The sequence below is a fragment of the Triticum dicoccoides genome, chromosome 3A, assembly GCF_002162155.2.
Source record: "Triticum dicoccoides isolate Atlit2015 ecotype Zavitan chromosome 3A, WEW_v2.0, whole genome shotgun sequence".
Lineage (NCBI taxonomy): Eukaryota > Viridiplantae > Streptophyta > Magnoliopsida > Poales > Poaceae > Triticum > Triticum dicoccoides.
In genome coordinates this window covers 718,869,870-718,886,337 of record NC_041384.1, presented here as the reverse complement: position 1 = coordinate 718,886,337, position 16,468 = coordinate 718,869,870, and the positions used below count along the sequence as shown (strand labels likewise).

The 16,468-nt window shown below is 44.2% G+C and overlaps 1 pseudogene; it reads left to right on the top strand.

The window, feature by feature from the left end:
• The first annotated feature begins 15,637 nt into the window (after positions 1–15,637).
• On the top strand, positions 15,638–15,776 carry LOC119273861 (annotated as a pseudogene).
• Positions 15,777–16,468: the final 692 nt, after the last annotated feature.

Below are 16,468 nucleotides of genomic sequence, written 5' to 3'. Positions count from 1 at the left end.
TGTTTTCTTTGTTGCTTTATTTATTTTATTTTGTTTCTACTTACAACAAAATACTTATTGTTGCTATTTTTATTTTTTTCCAGTTTTTTGTTTTGTTTTTTGTATTATTTATTTTCTTTTGTTTTTTGCATTATTTTTTAATTCTTTTTGCTTTTAGGTCAGCAAAATTATAAACTTTCTGTTAGTGCCATTAGTTTTAGAAAAATTATAAACTTTCTGTTAGTTCCATTAGTTTTCAAATTTGAATAGTTAAAATTTGAATTCTTTGAAATTTGTATGAATCACAAGTTTGTGATTAACTTTACTAAAAAAATGAACATAGATGCACCTATAGAGAAAATTCGACCTAAATTCATAGTTTTCAAATGAACTTTGAAAAAGTTGGCATAGCATACTCGTGTGTTACAAAGTTGGCATGGTATCATCATAATAGTTGCGGGAGAAAGTCTTCACTTTTTTCTTCGCTTGTGTCATTTGCTTATTGCGCCGTAACCATGGATAATCTTCATCGCTTATCAGGATGCTTGGGTCAGCCTTGACATTGAAGGGAGAAATTTCATGAAACTTTTCATAATTTTCAGACATGTCTGTCTTGCCCTCTACTCCCAGGATATCCCTTTTCCTGAAAGAAATATGTGGCGCTTTGGCTCATCGTATGATGTATTCGCTTCCTTATCTTTTCTTTTTCTCGGTTTGGTAGACATGTCCTTCACATAGATAACCTGTGCCACATCATTGGCTAGGACGAACGGTTCGTGAGTGTACCCAAGATTTTTCAGATCCACTGTTGTCATTCCGTACTATGGGTCTACCTGTACCCCGCCTCCTAACAGATTGACCCATTTGCACTTAAACAAAGTGACGTTAAAATCATGTCCGTAGTCAAGTTCCCATGTGTCCACTATGTAACCATGATATGTGTCCTTTCCGCTCTCGGTTGCTGCATCAAAGCGGGCACCGCTGTTTTGGTTGGTGCTCTTTTGATCTTGGGCGATCGTGTGAAATGTATTCCCATTTATCTCGTATCCTTTGTAAGTCAATACAGTCAAAGATGGTCCCCTGGACAACAAGTACAGCTCATCACAAATAGTGTTGTCACCTCTGAGACGTGTTTCCAACCAACTGCTGAAAGTCCTGATGTGTTCACATGTAATCCAGTCGTCGCACTGCTCCGGGTGTTTGGAGCGCAGACTGTTCTTGTGTTCATCGACATACAGGGTCACCAAGGTAGAGTTCTGTAGAACTGTGTAGTGTGCTTGAGACCAAGAATATCCGTCCCTGCATATTATTGAGTCACTTCCAAGAGTGCCTTTTCCAGTCAGTCTCCCCTCATACCGTGATTTAGGGAGACCTATCTTCTTAAGGCCAGGAATGAAGTCAACACAAAACCTGATAACACCCTTTGTTTGATGGCCCATGGAGATGTTTCCTTCTGGCCTAGCGCGGTTACGGACATATTTCTTTAGGACTACCATGAACCTCTCAAAGGGGAACATATTGTGTAGAAATACGGGCCCCAGGATGACAATCTCGTTGACTAGATGAACTAGGACGTGCGTCATAATATTGAAGAAGGATGGTGGGAACACCAGCTCGAAACTGACAAGACATTGCGCCACATCACTCCTTAGCCTTGGTACGATTTTTGGATCGATCACCTTTTGAGAGATTGCATTGAGGAATGCACATAGCTACACAATGGCTAATCGGACGTTTTCCGGTAGAAGCCCCCTCAATGCAACCGGAAGGAGTTGCGTCATAATCACGTGGCAGTCATGAGACTTTAGGTTCTGAAACTTTTTCTCTGGCATATTTATTATTCCCTTTATATTCGACGAGAAGCCAGTCGTGACCTTCATACTGAGCAGGCATTCAAAGAAGATTAATTTCTCTTCTTTCGTAAGAGCGTAGCTGGCAGGACCTTTATACTGCTTCGGAGGCATGCCGTCTTTTTCGTGCAAATGTTGTAGGTCCTCCCGTGCCTCAGGTGTATCTTTTGTCTTCCGATACACGTCCAAGAAGCCTAGCAGATTCACGCAAAGGTTCTTCGTCACGTGCATCACGTTGATTGAAGGGCGGACCTCTAGGTCTTTCTAGTAGGGTAGGTCCCAAAATATAGATTTCTTCTTCCACATGGGTGCATGTCCCTTAGCGTCATTCGGAACAGCTAGTCCGCTGAGACCCTTTCCAAAGATTACGTGTAAATCATTGACCATAGCAACTACGTGATCACCGGTACGCATGGCGGGCTTCTTCCGGTGATCTGCCTCGCCCTTGAAATGCTTTCCTTTCTTTCGACATTGATGGTTGGTCGGAAGAAATCGACGATGGCCCAGGTACACATTCTTCCTGCATTTGTCCAGGTATATACTTTCAGTGACATCTAAATAGTGTGTGCATGCGTGGTATCCTTTGTTTGTCTGTCCTGAAAGGTTACTGAGAGCGGGCCAATCGTTGATGGTCACGAGCAGCAATGCCTTTAGGTTAAATTCCTCCTGTCTGTGCTCATCCCACGTACGTACACCGTTTCCATTCCACAGCTGTAAAAGTTCTTCAACTAATGGCCTTAGGTACACATCAATGTCGTTGTCGGGTTGCTTAGGGCCTTGGATGAGAACTGGCATCATAATGAACTTCCGCTTTATGCACATCCAAGGAGGAAGGTTATACATACATAGAGTCACGGGCCAGGTGCTGTGATTGCTGCTCTGCTCCCCGAAAGGATTAATGCCATCCGCGCTTAAAGCAAACCATACGTTCCTTGGGTCCTTTGCAAACTCATCCCAGTACTTTCTCTCGATTTTTCTCCACTGCGACCCGTCAGCGGGTGCTCTCAACTTCCCGTCTTTCTTCCGGTCCTGACTGTGCCATCGCATCAACTTGGCATGCTCTTTGTTTCTGAACAAATGTTTCAACCATGGTATTATAGGAGCATACCACATCACCTTCGCAGAAACCCTCTTCCTGGGGGCTCACCGTCAACATCACCAGGGTCATCTCATCTGATCTTATACCGCAATGCACCGCATACCGGGCATGCGTTCAGATCCTTGTATGCACCGCGGTAGAGGATGTAGTCATTCGAACATGCATGTATCTTCTCCACCTCCAATCCTAGAGGGCATACGACCTTCTTTGCTGCGTATGTACTGTCGGGCAATTCATTATCCTTTTGAAGCTTCTTCTTCAATATTTTTAGTAGCTTCTCAAATCCTTTGTCAGCTACAGCATTCTTTGCCTTCCACTGCAGTAATTCCAGTACGGTACCGAGCTTTGTGTTGCCATCTTCACAATTGGGGTACAACCCTTTTTTGTGATCCTCTAACATGCGATCGAACTTCAGCTTCTCCTTTTGACTTTCGCATTGCGTCCTTGCATCGACAATGACCCGGCGAGATCATCATCATCGGGCACATCGTCTGGTTCCTCTTGATCTTCAGCAGCTTCCCCCGTTGCAGCATCATTGGGCACATCATCTGGTTTCTCTTGATCTTCATCAGCTCCCCTCGTTGCAGCATCACCGTATTCAGGGGGCACATAGTTGTCATCGTACTTTTCTTCTTCGCCATGTTCCATCATAACCCCTATTTCTCCGTGCCTCGTCCAAACATTATAGTGTGGCGTGAAACCCTTATAAAGCAGGTGGGAGTGAAGTATTTTCTGGTTAGAGTAAGACCTCGTATTCCCACATTCAGTGCATGGACAACACATAAAACCATTCTGCTTGTTTGCCTCAGCCGCATCGAGAAACTCATGCACGCCCTTAATGTACTCGGAGGTGTGTCCGTCACCGTACATCCATTGTCGGTTCATCTGCGTGCGTTATATATAATTAAGTGTCCAAATTAATAGAAGTTAATCATCACATTAAAACCAAACTACATACATAGTTCTCATCTAACAACATATAGCTCTCCAGAGCATCTAATTAATTAAACCATACATTGAAACTATGTAAAACATTTCAATGCGAAAACAAAAGCGATCATAATCGCAACCAAGGTAACAATTGATCCAACGGCATAATGATACCAAGCCTCGATATGAATGACATATTTTCTAATCTTTCTAATCTTCAAGCGCATTGCATCCATCTTGATCTTGTGATCATCGACGACATCCGCAACATGCAACTCCAATATCATCTTCTCCTCCTGAATTTTTTTTCCTTCAAAAAATTATTTTCTTCTTCAACTAAATTTAACCTCTCGACAATAGGGTCGGTTGGAATTTCCGATTCACATACATCCTACATAAATAAAATCTATGTCACGTTGATCGGCATAATTTTCATAAATAATAAATGAACCAATAGTTATAAAGATAATATATATACCACATCCGAATCATAGACAGGACGAGGGCCGACGGGGGCGGATACCAAAACCATCGCACTGTATAAGATGCAATAATAAAAGTAAGAAAATAATACAAGTATCTATGTAAACATACAAGTAAGAATATTTTTTCCTTTCAAAAAGAAGATAAGAACAAGAGTCTCACCACGGTGGTGCCGGCGATGAGCTCGGCGCGGGTGATCGACGGCGGTGAAGACGGGGACGGGGCGTGACGGACCGCTAAACGTAGACAAATATTGAGGAAAATGGAGCATGAAGGTCGAGCTTGGAGAGGAGAAAGCTTAAGTAGTGTGGCTCGGGCATTCCATCGAACACCTTGTGTGCATAGGAGGTGAGCTAGAGCACCATCAAGCCCCTCCCCCTCGGCCAGAAAAAAACAGAGCAGTGTGCTCTGCTCTTACGCGAGGGGGTATATATAGGCACCTCATTGGTTCCGGTTGGTGGTATGAATCGGGACTAAAGGGGAGCCTTTGGTCCCGGTTCAAGCCACCAACCGGGACCAATGGTGGTGGGCCAGGAGCGAGGCCATTGGTCCCGGTTCGTCCCACCATCCGGGACCAAAAGGTCCAGACGAACCGGAACCAATGGCCCACGTGGCCCGGACGGCCCCCTGGGCTCACGAACCGGGTCCAATGCCCCCATGGGTCCCGGTTCTAGACTGAACCGGGACTAATGGGCTGACCCGGCCTGGACCGTTGCCCCCTTTTCTACTAGTGAACAAATAAACAGGCTCGTTTTGTAGGGAACATATCAATAGAACATAATCTCTTGAGTTACCAACATGCTCCTAAGCAGAAATGAGTATCTATAAAGAAATAAATGTAAGAATGATTCATATGACCTATGTAATCTTTTTTATGCTTGTTAACTGCAATGGGAAAAAATAATGTTGCACAGGGACCCTAATTTGGTATGTTACTTATGAATATTTACCACGTATAATGTGTTCAAAGTCTCAAACACTTGCATGTCCATATAATGAACCTAAACTTACTACATAATTCACATAATGAGCTCTGCTTTGAACTTCACAAGTACTCTTTTTTTTAACTACTGTTCACGTCCATTTCGTCACTACATAATCTCCGTCCTCTTTTAGGTATTCTCTTGGGTGGATAGGGGATATGTTAGATGTGCTTTTGTTCCCAAAGCCATTCATTCAAAACAAGCACAGACTTATAGCACCATGATTTGATCAGGAACAACACTTTTTTCAATGACATTTGTAGTACACATGTTATTCTCCCCTGGATTCACTCATGCAAGCATTGTCCTGTCCCATTCATGAAATGTGTTTGAAGATGCCTCCAACATATATGTATGTCTAAATTATCTTAATTGTTGTTTCTCTTTTTCTCAACTCTCCTAGACTCCATTCATGTTAATTCGTGAGCTACTAGCTAAGTAAGAAGAGCCCATGCAATAGGAAAAAGATCACAGAGCAACAACTGGATATATATATTCAAGATAGTAGAAGACATGATACCATTTACATAAAGGTGTTTGTGTCTGTGCAAAAGAAGTCTCAAGTTTGAAGATGTGCTTCAGTTCAATTGTTGCTGCGCAATTCACACTTCATTAGGTTGCCTACACACCGCAACCACTCGAAGAATTATATACGGGGCTTCCTAGTGTGTGATATTGCTGTCCATATATGAGCAGTTGCCAATTTTTCAACCTAAAAATATACACTATTTTGTGGCTATATTTCTTTTCCATGTATTCCCTTCAATAGATGGTATCAATTGTTTTTTACAAAAGATTTCCTCATTATTTTTCTTAGTCACAAACTCATTTAATTTGTCTTTCCCGTCCTCATGGAAGGATGCACATCTCTTCCATGAATTTATTTTGAGAGAGTGTTTTTTACAAAAGATTTCCTCATTATATTTCTTAGTCACAAACTCATTTAATTTGGCTTTCCCGTCCTCATGGAAGGATGCACATCTCTTCCATGAATTTATTTTGAGAGAGAGAGAGAGAGAGAGAGAGAGAGAGAGAGAGAGAGAGAGAGAGAGAGAGAGACTAAAACAGACTCATCTGTGTAACATATATATGTGCCAATAAACATGTAGGAAACCAACGACTGATTGATGTAACCGCCAGTAATTTGATGATTTGGCTGGCTAATGACTAATCGCTGCAACCTAAACCAAGTGTGAACTACTCCTATCTGCTACTATTGATTTGTCTGAGGGAGTTGCAGTGACAAACTAAAGCTTTTCCTGACGTCCACCTTCAGGAGCTCGGTGCGCAAGTTGCAAACTGGGTCTTGCTTCTATGCAAGGTGCGAAGATGTGTCTGGAGACTCTGGGCCATGCTGGACTCTAGCACAAGCTTGCACAATACGTACTGCTACTGGGTACCGCATGCACTTTACAGCCAATTGTTAGTAAGAGGTTAAGAGCTATCCCTTCGAATGCCCGTATCAGGATCATGCAGGTAAGACGAGCCCTTAAAGGAAAGGCATCGATCTGTGCAATGTGTGCACAGACCACTCAACCAAAATCGCAGGAAGCGAGCGGATAGCAAGCATGTACTACAGGGCAGGCCATTGCAATTGCCATAGCTGTGTAACTGTGTCAGGGCCGGCCCTGAGGGGGGGCAGGGGGGGCGGCCGCCCCGGGCCCCCAAATTTCAGGGCCCCCCGCCCAGGTATGTAGGTAGGTTAGGCCTATGGCCCATACTGCAGGCAGACGCGCGCAGGGAGTAGCACAGGTCGATCGCCTGATCCCAGCGAGCGATTCGTTTTCTCGGAAAAGCACCAGGCAGCGAGCTATTCCGATTTCCTTCGCATAAAAAAAGGAGAGCGATCACGTAAAAAGGAAAAGAAAAGGAGCGATCAGCGCTCAATCCGAATCTGACGGTTCACTTCCTATTCTGTTTCATCACGCAGACGCCGCCCTATGCCGCCGACGCCCTACGTCGTACATGTATTCCAGCCTCGCCGTCGTCCCTTGGTAATTGCCTTACTAATCCGATTATGTCAGCCGCCTATTTCAATTCTGGGGCACCATCGTCAACAACAATTTGACCTTTGCTCAATTGCTCTTCTCTCAATCCTCTGCAGACTCGCACCGCGCTGCTGCCGCGCTGTATAGGCAGACAAGACGCACCGAAGTTTGACCATCAGGATCAGGAATTGAGGTATATTCATATAATATTGATACAATAATTTCCTTGGTTGCATAGCTGGCACCGTTCAACGATTGATGCAACAAACTGTTTTGTTTTTAACATTGTGTTGTTATCATGTCGTCCAGCAAATAGGACATATCCATCCGGTAGCCACCAAAGGAAAAGGAAAAAAGGAAGTGGATAAATCGATGCATCAAAAAAAATTCAAGAAATTATAGAAGTTGAGAAGGCTTTCCGAGTTAAATATTTTAATGTTTTGATTGATATGGCGAAGGATAGATTTGAAGAACTCATGGTGTTTAAAGATATATTTGGATTTTTACTGAGCTCGGGCACCCTGAAGTCATTAAGTGATAATGAACTTGAAGAGTGTTGCACAAAACCTGCAGAAACTTTCTCTCTTGATGGTTCATCTGATGTTGACGTATATGATCTTATTTCCAAATTGAAGATTATGAGATTTACATCGAGAAGAAATTATTGGATGAGATTGACATCTACCCCAGCATAAGTGACTTTGCATCGAGAAGTGTTATAAGAAAATTTTAAGGTAATTTTGACGTATAAATTATTTGATACACGTACTGATTTTGGATGCATTTAAATATTATTGATAACACTATATATATACATATATCATTTGCTATTACTATGGTGTGTATATTAAGGGCCCCGAGTTGTACGTTCACCCCGGGCCCCCAAAACCTTAGGACCGGCCCTGAACTGTGTCTTGACTCTGTACCAACCTTGGGCCGGATTTTCTCTCCAAAAAAAAAACCTTGGTCCGATTGACATGATCAAGTACAACTGCTTTAACTAACTGAACTCAGAATGAATTGGCTCAATTGACAATATGTCTATGTTCTGTCGAAACTCCAAAGACAGAGATGAGAGTATGTCCAACCGATCCCCAAAAAATATTTAGATTTTCCTCCTCTAAACCGAACTAGCCAAAGCTTAAAAAACGTTAGAGGAGGATAAAATTTACTCCGAGCCCACCGCCATGCTTAAATACACTCAGCCGAGCGGCCGTGGAGTAAAACTCCTCCACTCCACTTCACCTGACCAAACACCGCACCTACCGCGCAATCCACTTCCCCCGCCCTCTCGTCGTTAATAATGGCCGGATCTAGTTGTTGCCTCTCCCCGCTGCTCATCCCCAACACTCGGCACATGGATCCACGCCGCCGCGATCGTCGCCACAACGGCGCTTCCTCTCGAACTAGCGCTTTGTCCCCCTCCCGCACCGGCACATCGCACATCACGACGTGCCACCTCCGCCGCCGCAGGAGCAAACATCGGTGTGCGCCAGCGCCAGTGGGGAACGTTCGTCATGGAGAATATGACCATGACACTGAGAAGCATCATTGGCTTCTCTCCTTCCACTCTGCGATACAAGCAGCGCATGCAAATGACATCAACTCGGTCCATCTCTACGGTGATGTTGCCCGATGCAACTTCCCCCATGGGCTGCCGTGGTCGGAGCCGGTCGTCCCTCGGGTAAGCTCCTCATGGGAGATGTGGGAGGACATAGAGGCCCATGAGCGCCTCCAGGCGGAGCAAGCTGGCCTACATTGTGGAACTCCGCCGCCGCTACCCGACGTGTTTCGCGGTAGAGGGCCGGCTGTACGAGGAGTATCCAGCCGGAAGGACGGAGGTTATCAACCTCTCCAGCAACTCCAGCGACGAGGGACATGGCTGTCTCCAGTAGTTGTCATGCCCCTCCGATGAGACAGCCATGTCCCTCGTCGCTGGAGTTGCTGGAGAGGTCGATAACCTCCGTCCTTCCGGCTTGATGCTTGATGCTGTCCCCCTACTACCTCCTCATGCCCTCTGCTTGATGCTGCTGATCCATTGTGAACCATGTTAGTTAAGAGCGGACTAGATTGAAGTTCTTTAGCAGGAGGTCAACATTGACATAGTAATAGATCTTCAGATTTATGTAGATTATTAGTTTATTACTGCCAAGCAAGTTAAATCGCCAAATGGTGGTATTAATTATATAGCAGCTACACAAATGATCATCTAATACTCCGGTTGTCGAATCATGAGCTATTCCAAGCCGGCTTGATTATTGCCATTTTATACTTTTAAGGTTATCTTGTGACATGTTAATTATCAAGCCAATCCAATTCCATTACTTCTTGCAATGCTCGATATATAGGCATGTAGCAATGATATATCTGTCCAGTATCAAAGATCTTATTGTATGGACCAGTAGAGAGTTTTACTTGTGGTCGTATCCCGTATGATCTGATTGCATTTATTTAGTACCCAGTTCATCCTTCCCGTAAGAAAAACTAAACTTCATCTGAATATCATGTTGTACCTGTTAAGTTCCACTCTTAGAAAATGTGTTATCCGGAAGTAGTCTTCAGGTGTCATTAATATGAAAACACATGTTGTTCCCATGCACTTTTAATTTGTCTCCTATCTGACCAAATAGTATCTACTGTTTGTTCAGATCTTGCAAATAAGAAAGGATGTTGAATGTTTGCTACTCCATGGCATGCTTTATTGTGGCCTTTTTTATCAGCTCATATAATTTGTGGTAGATTTGAATTTAATATGATGGTAAGAACTTACTTCGCCAATGATTGTCGACAGATATATTCTACTTATGATTTGAGAACTGAATTTAGTTAACACTTGCTGGCGAGCTTATCATTCCATCACATCAAGACAAATATTGCCTCATATTGATGCAACTTCCAATGCCTTTTTTCCAATTTATGGTAAGTAGCTCCAGCCTCCATGGCATCTGCTGTACTCCTGCTTCAAAGGATTGATGGGGAGGTCGCAAGAATAGGGATGGTAAGAGTGTTTTGTTCCCGGCTAAGATCTGTCAAGTTTCAGTTCTTGGACTTCTTTTCATGGGTTTTGCAGGTGCTACAAGCTTTCATCAAGGTCAATGCTCATGGAGGTGACGTCAATGCTGTCTTGAAAAAAATCGAACCATGCAGGAAGACTGTATCTTTTTTGAGGATCAGGAAGACTACATCTAATCTTTATAGAGAATAATGAAAGGCCAAGCCCATGTCCAGAAAACATAGCACAACAATTATTAAGACAAAGCTCTATGTTAATTTTTGCCAACTTCGGCCCCATTGCACACCGAGGAACAGCAACACAAGAAGAAGAAAAAATCAGTGCGAAATGTAGTAAAACTAATGGGTTAGTTACCTTGATTTATGGAGACTGATAAGGATACACTTGCAGTAGATTATGTCACATAAATTATGTGTTGTGTATAATTTCAAACCTCTATGATGCTCCCTTGGGTTAGAGGTTTGGGCTGAAGATAAGCAAGTTACTTGATTAATGTGCTAGAAAGTATTCCATCATTCCCTTAGCCATTTCGAAAAACAAAATTCCCTTAGCCTGATAACACATTATCTTGCTGAAGTTTTTTCTATGCTTTCCAATGGGTGAATGTCCAATTTGAAATAGCCCATGTTTTCAACGGGTGAATGCCACATTCTCTGTCTGGTGCTGCTTCTATGCATTAACATCTTTCTTGAAATAGGTTGGGTCTATTATTAACATAGATTTTCTATCATTATTTTGTATCACTGAGTAATATATAGATGACTATGTGGGAGAAAAATCACTTACATCTTTGCTGCTACCATATATTTGTAGAACTTTTTCCACACTAGTAAATGCGCACGTGCAATGCACGTTAATATTTAGGCAATATATTAATTGCACGCGGATATTAGGTATGCTATTATTTGTGTGTTAATCCTGTGATTAGTGTAATATTTGGCATGCTATTAATTGCACGTTAAACACGTTTAACGCTCGCCATTGGAGCAGTCTACGTCGTTGGATTGACTTGGTTCGATAGCCGAGATCAGTTGGATCTGCCTCTTTGGGTCTTTTTATATTGGTATAGATTTATATTATTAAAATAGACGGGTGCGGCAACGCGCACCATCAATGATCTAGTACTCTATTAAAGGATACTTGGTCTTATCCTTCTCTAAATTCAGGATTGGTCAGAGATGCTCTAAGTGAAGAGTGTGCACGTACGTGTCTCTGATTGAACACGGAATTTTTTTATTACTTAACATAAGTGAGTTCAAACATGCGCTGGTACTTCCTTCCACTCATGCTTAGACATTCTGGCATGGTAAGGCGGCATAGGTGTACGAGTTAGTCTTCCCTGACAACTTAATGCCTGGTTAGACCACAACCTGATCAGAGAACCTTCTCAAGTCAGCTAGCTGATACCTCACAATCCATGTGATCCTAAACCATTCCAGGTCACTGTTGTAGCATAGAGAGATAACGCTGTATGAGTTTAGTTCTCGATGCCTCCAACTCCCATGCTGCTCACCGGATGGTTGTCGTGTGATCTCTATCAAAGTGACTTTTATATCACTCCAGTTGCCAACATTAAAATGGGTAGTTATTTTCGTTTGCTTTTGATGGATGGTTGGCCGTCTTTGTATAAGCATGAATTTCCCAGGATACGTCCTTGACACATGGATACGATTCATTCATTGTCTTGCCATTGCTATATAGCTAGCTTCGAGCCAAGATGTTCTTGTCTCATATCAGTTTATAACTTTATATATACCGTAGTGAGGAAGGGATTAATTACTGATCATCGAGATGTCATTGGCTGTTATATCAATTTGGTTTTTCCTGCAAAAAGAACGGAACTTGGTTGGTGCATGGCCATACCGTATGTGCTTTCTGAATTCTGATCACCACCGGTTAGTCAAGGTAGCAGTATCACACTCAAACATACACTTATACACCACGCTAGATCCCCTTGACCAATTTCAGAGCCATTTGCATGTGCACTAGAACATGATTTGTGTTCGTGTGGCAGCTCGGATCTAGATGGCATTTTTTCTAATGGAGCTTGAAATCCCTGGCTCTGTATCATTGTAATGTACACAACTGTTTTTGTCAAAGTTGATGTGATAGAACGAGGCCTAAGACCTCAACAAGCAGAGTACACCGTGGATAAAACTATGGCAGAACCATTACAAGCAGAGTGCACGTGCGTGGGCATCTCACTAGATGGCTGCGCTCGACCAGATCTTGGCCCTCGGAGGTACGGCGACCGCGAATTCTTCTCGATGTCGCGGGGGCTGCTCCAGGGACAACGGTGACTGTACCTGCAGGTGGTTGCGTGATGATGCAGTGCTTGCTGGTGGCGTGATGCTGCATGTGTCGCAGTGGCAGAACCTGATCCGCCTTGTGGGAGTTGCTTAGAAAAAATAAACATGTGTTTTCTTTAAGCACCGTTGCTTATTGGTAGAGGGTAGAGGTTTAATTAGACATCCTCATGTAGAAATAGGCACAGCCTAAGCACCTACTCCCTCCGTCACATAATATAAGTTGTTTTTGCAAGCTGTATTAGCTTGCAAAAGCATCTTATATTATGGGGCGGAAGGAGTAGCAGCATAAACTGATACTATAGGGCAGGCCATTGCCATGTACTGGTTTCCTTAATTTGCTCTGTAGTCCGTACATTTTTTTATCTATACGGAGCACCATATATGTCGAAATTAACATCTTGCCTGGGACGTAGCCCTAATTCATGACGGTTGCGCACCCTATCCCTGCGCCCTAGTTTCCATACTCACACCGAGTCAAGTTCGTGCTTGTATGGAAGTACCTTGTTACTTTTGTTCCTTTTCCTTATAAATATAAAGATACCAAAGTCTATATATTGTCTATTTGCTAAAAAGGAGACTAATTTTTTAAACATGTGTAGGTCCAGCATAAAAAGGGAGTAGTTTTTTTCCAAATGCTTTTGGTGGATGGTTGGTCGTCTTTGTAATAAGCATGAATGTAGTTAGCTGGATATGTACTTGAAACATGAATGCATTTCAGGCAGGCACTTTGTGGCAGGCAGGTGCGGGGGCATCGATCCCTTTTTCTTTTTTCTTTCGATTTTCAATCTTTTACATCTTCTGAACCAAAAGTCTAAATTACGTTTGCTTTGCATAATCGTGTTTCTCATGATGAAGGGCTTTCAAATAAGACCCATCTTCAATACGTTATGAAGAGTTTTTTAAACTTTGCTAACTTTCTACTGTTGAATTTTGGTATGAGAGAACGACAAAATCTAGAAACTTGGTTCAAGCGAATGACAAAATTTCAAGTTTCAGAAGCTGAAACTTAAAACTTGGTGTCCTCTCGTGTGGAATCCAAGAACTTTACGGATCATGAGATAATCAGACGTCCGGGCATGGCTAGGAACGTGTGTGGTCCCGCACCTATGTGCCTCTGCGAGTTTTTAATGTGATTCGTTCACAGCGTTACCTTTGATACATATAAACATTCTTATCACCCTACCTTACATGATTTCTTTATCATGTGTGATTCCCATCTATCACACACCAGCCTAAGGTGCCAGTTCAACACTCCATGTGTGATAGAGGTTGTGAACCGTGTACGTTAACCGTATCTGCACTAGTGCCTACATGTAACCCTTTTTTTTTGGTCTATGCAGCCTGTCCCATGTGAATAGTTCTTCGTACACTAAGAGATCGCCATGGGTACGTAGAGAGTGGAATTTAGGACCCAAATTGGGCCGATGCCAAACTGTGTATTGGTAGAAGGGCGACCAGTGAGATCTAGGAGAATCTAAAGTAACACGATGAGATCCATCTTCCTGCTGACAGTCATCATGTAATCAGTGATGCTCAACACTAATAAAAATAATACGTTCTTGAAACAATCACACCGACAAGAGAGAAACTTCACTGCCGTATAAAATGTAACATTCAGTAGGCATTAACTCATGCATGAATCTTGCTAGCAACTTCAACGCGGACACTCGTAATGTTATCCAGGCTCCTCGGTGCCCTGGGTATTCCTTCGTCCATTGCGGCAAGGTCACATATATGCCTCAAGGGAGTGCTTGATGATGCTTTCTTACGCACCTACATGAGCCACCTTTTTGCATTTTGTTCCTATATGTCGCGTACTATAATAACTCTATTGCCATGTTGACGTAAGTTTTGGTCCAGGATGTTCGTCCAGATGCCTCCCATTTCCATGCATGCGACCAACTCCACCAAATTAATACTATTTGCTCATTTCATACTGGTACGTCTCCCCTATCATTAGCTCATAACAGCCCGTGTTTTTTGAGCTATTTTATGGTGGCGTGGTACTCCCTACCAAGCTACCGGAGTACCAATCACATTTACCCATGGGTAGTTTAGACAATTTAACTTTCCAATCTATGGATAACTGTCGCTGCACTGATCACATATCTGACGTAGCTGGTGCTTCCCCGACAAACGCACACCCATACCCAGTGGCTCCTTGACCTCGTATCTCGAGCCACCCCTGAAGTGTTGGTCAAGCGTGTTAAACAACCGAACGTATATTGTCGTGTACATCAAGTTAGGTAGTTTAGAATCTAATCTATCTTGTAGCGCAATCCTGTATCTGTTACGATCTGCCCAGATCGATCTCTGTACCTACCTTGTATTCTGGATATAAATAGATGACCAGGGCCGCATCAATTGATGTGTGCCAAAACCTAAAACCATTACGTTTTACATGGTATCAGACCATCCCCTTCCCATCTAGATGTCGACAATCCCCAGGCAAACCTCGTCCACCGCTGCAGCCGCCACCAGCTCCGCCCTCATGTCGCAAACTTCCGGCGTGCTCACCACCCAGTCTGCCGGCATCATGGCTTCCGCCTTCCATGCCCCGCCATCCCTCACCGGCCTAGTCACTGTCAAACTCTCCCACGATACACATCTCCTCTGGAAGGCGGAAATCCTTCCGGCGCTGCGCGATGCCCACTAGATGGGTCTCGCTGATGGATCGGAGCCGGCCCCTGACAAGGTCATTGCCGGCGCTGATGGAGCTCCGCCGGAACCCAATCCGGCGTACATCTCGTGGGTGACACGGGATCAACACTGCCTCAGCTTCCTCCTCTCCACACTCTCCAACCAGACCCTGCTGTAGGTTCTGTTTCTGTCGTCCTCTGCCGCGGTCTGGAGTGCCTTGGAGCGGACGTATGCGACCCGTTCCAGGGCGCACATCATGCAGCTTCGTCGACAGCTGCCACGATCCAGAAGCGCGAGATGTCCATGGTGGACTACTTCACCAAGGTCAAGGGCATCACCGACGCCCTCGCCGCTGTTGGCAAGCAGCTCGATGAGGACGACATCGTCATCTACCTCCTCACCGGGCTCGACTCCAGCTATGACCCCCTGGTCACCTCGGTCACCACTCGGGTTGATGCAATCTCCCTCAACGACCTCTACTCCCACATGCTCGATTTTGAGATCCGTCATCAGCACCATGATCATGTTCCTTAGCTTCATGGCTCCAGCGGACCCTCCGTGAACAACGTCAGCCGCAATTCTGGAGGTGGCAGCGGCGGAAACCGCAACCGCAACAGCGGCTCAGGTGGCAACCGCAACCGCGACGGCGGCGGGTCTGGTGGCTCCGGCGGCAATGGCCGCATGTGTGGATCGGCTGGACACAACCACAACTGTGGTGACCCGAACCACAACCATGGCAACTCCTGCAACTCAGGCGGCTCAGGTGGAGGCGGGCGCACAAATGGTAAGACTGATGTTTTTTGTCAGCTTTGCAAGCGCCATGGCCACGATGTGTTCAATTGCTACAGGCGCTTCGACCACTCCTTCGTTCGCAAAGACCGCTCCGCCAACATTGCCTCCACTGGTCAGGGGTTTGATCCCGCTTGGTACCTTGATTCAGGGGCCACAGATCACATTACAGGAGACTTGGACAAGCTCACCATGCATGAGCGGTACACTGGCAAAGATCAAGTCCATGCGGCTAATGGTATAGGTATGCCCATATCTCATGTTGGTTCATCCCTACTTCCTACGTCTCATAGACCATTGATTCTTCAAAATATTCTTCATGTACCTCAAGCCACACGCAGCCTGCTTTCCACTGATAAACTCTCCAATGATAACAATGTTTGTGTTGAAATTCACCCCACCTAT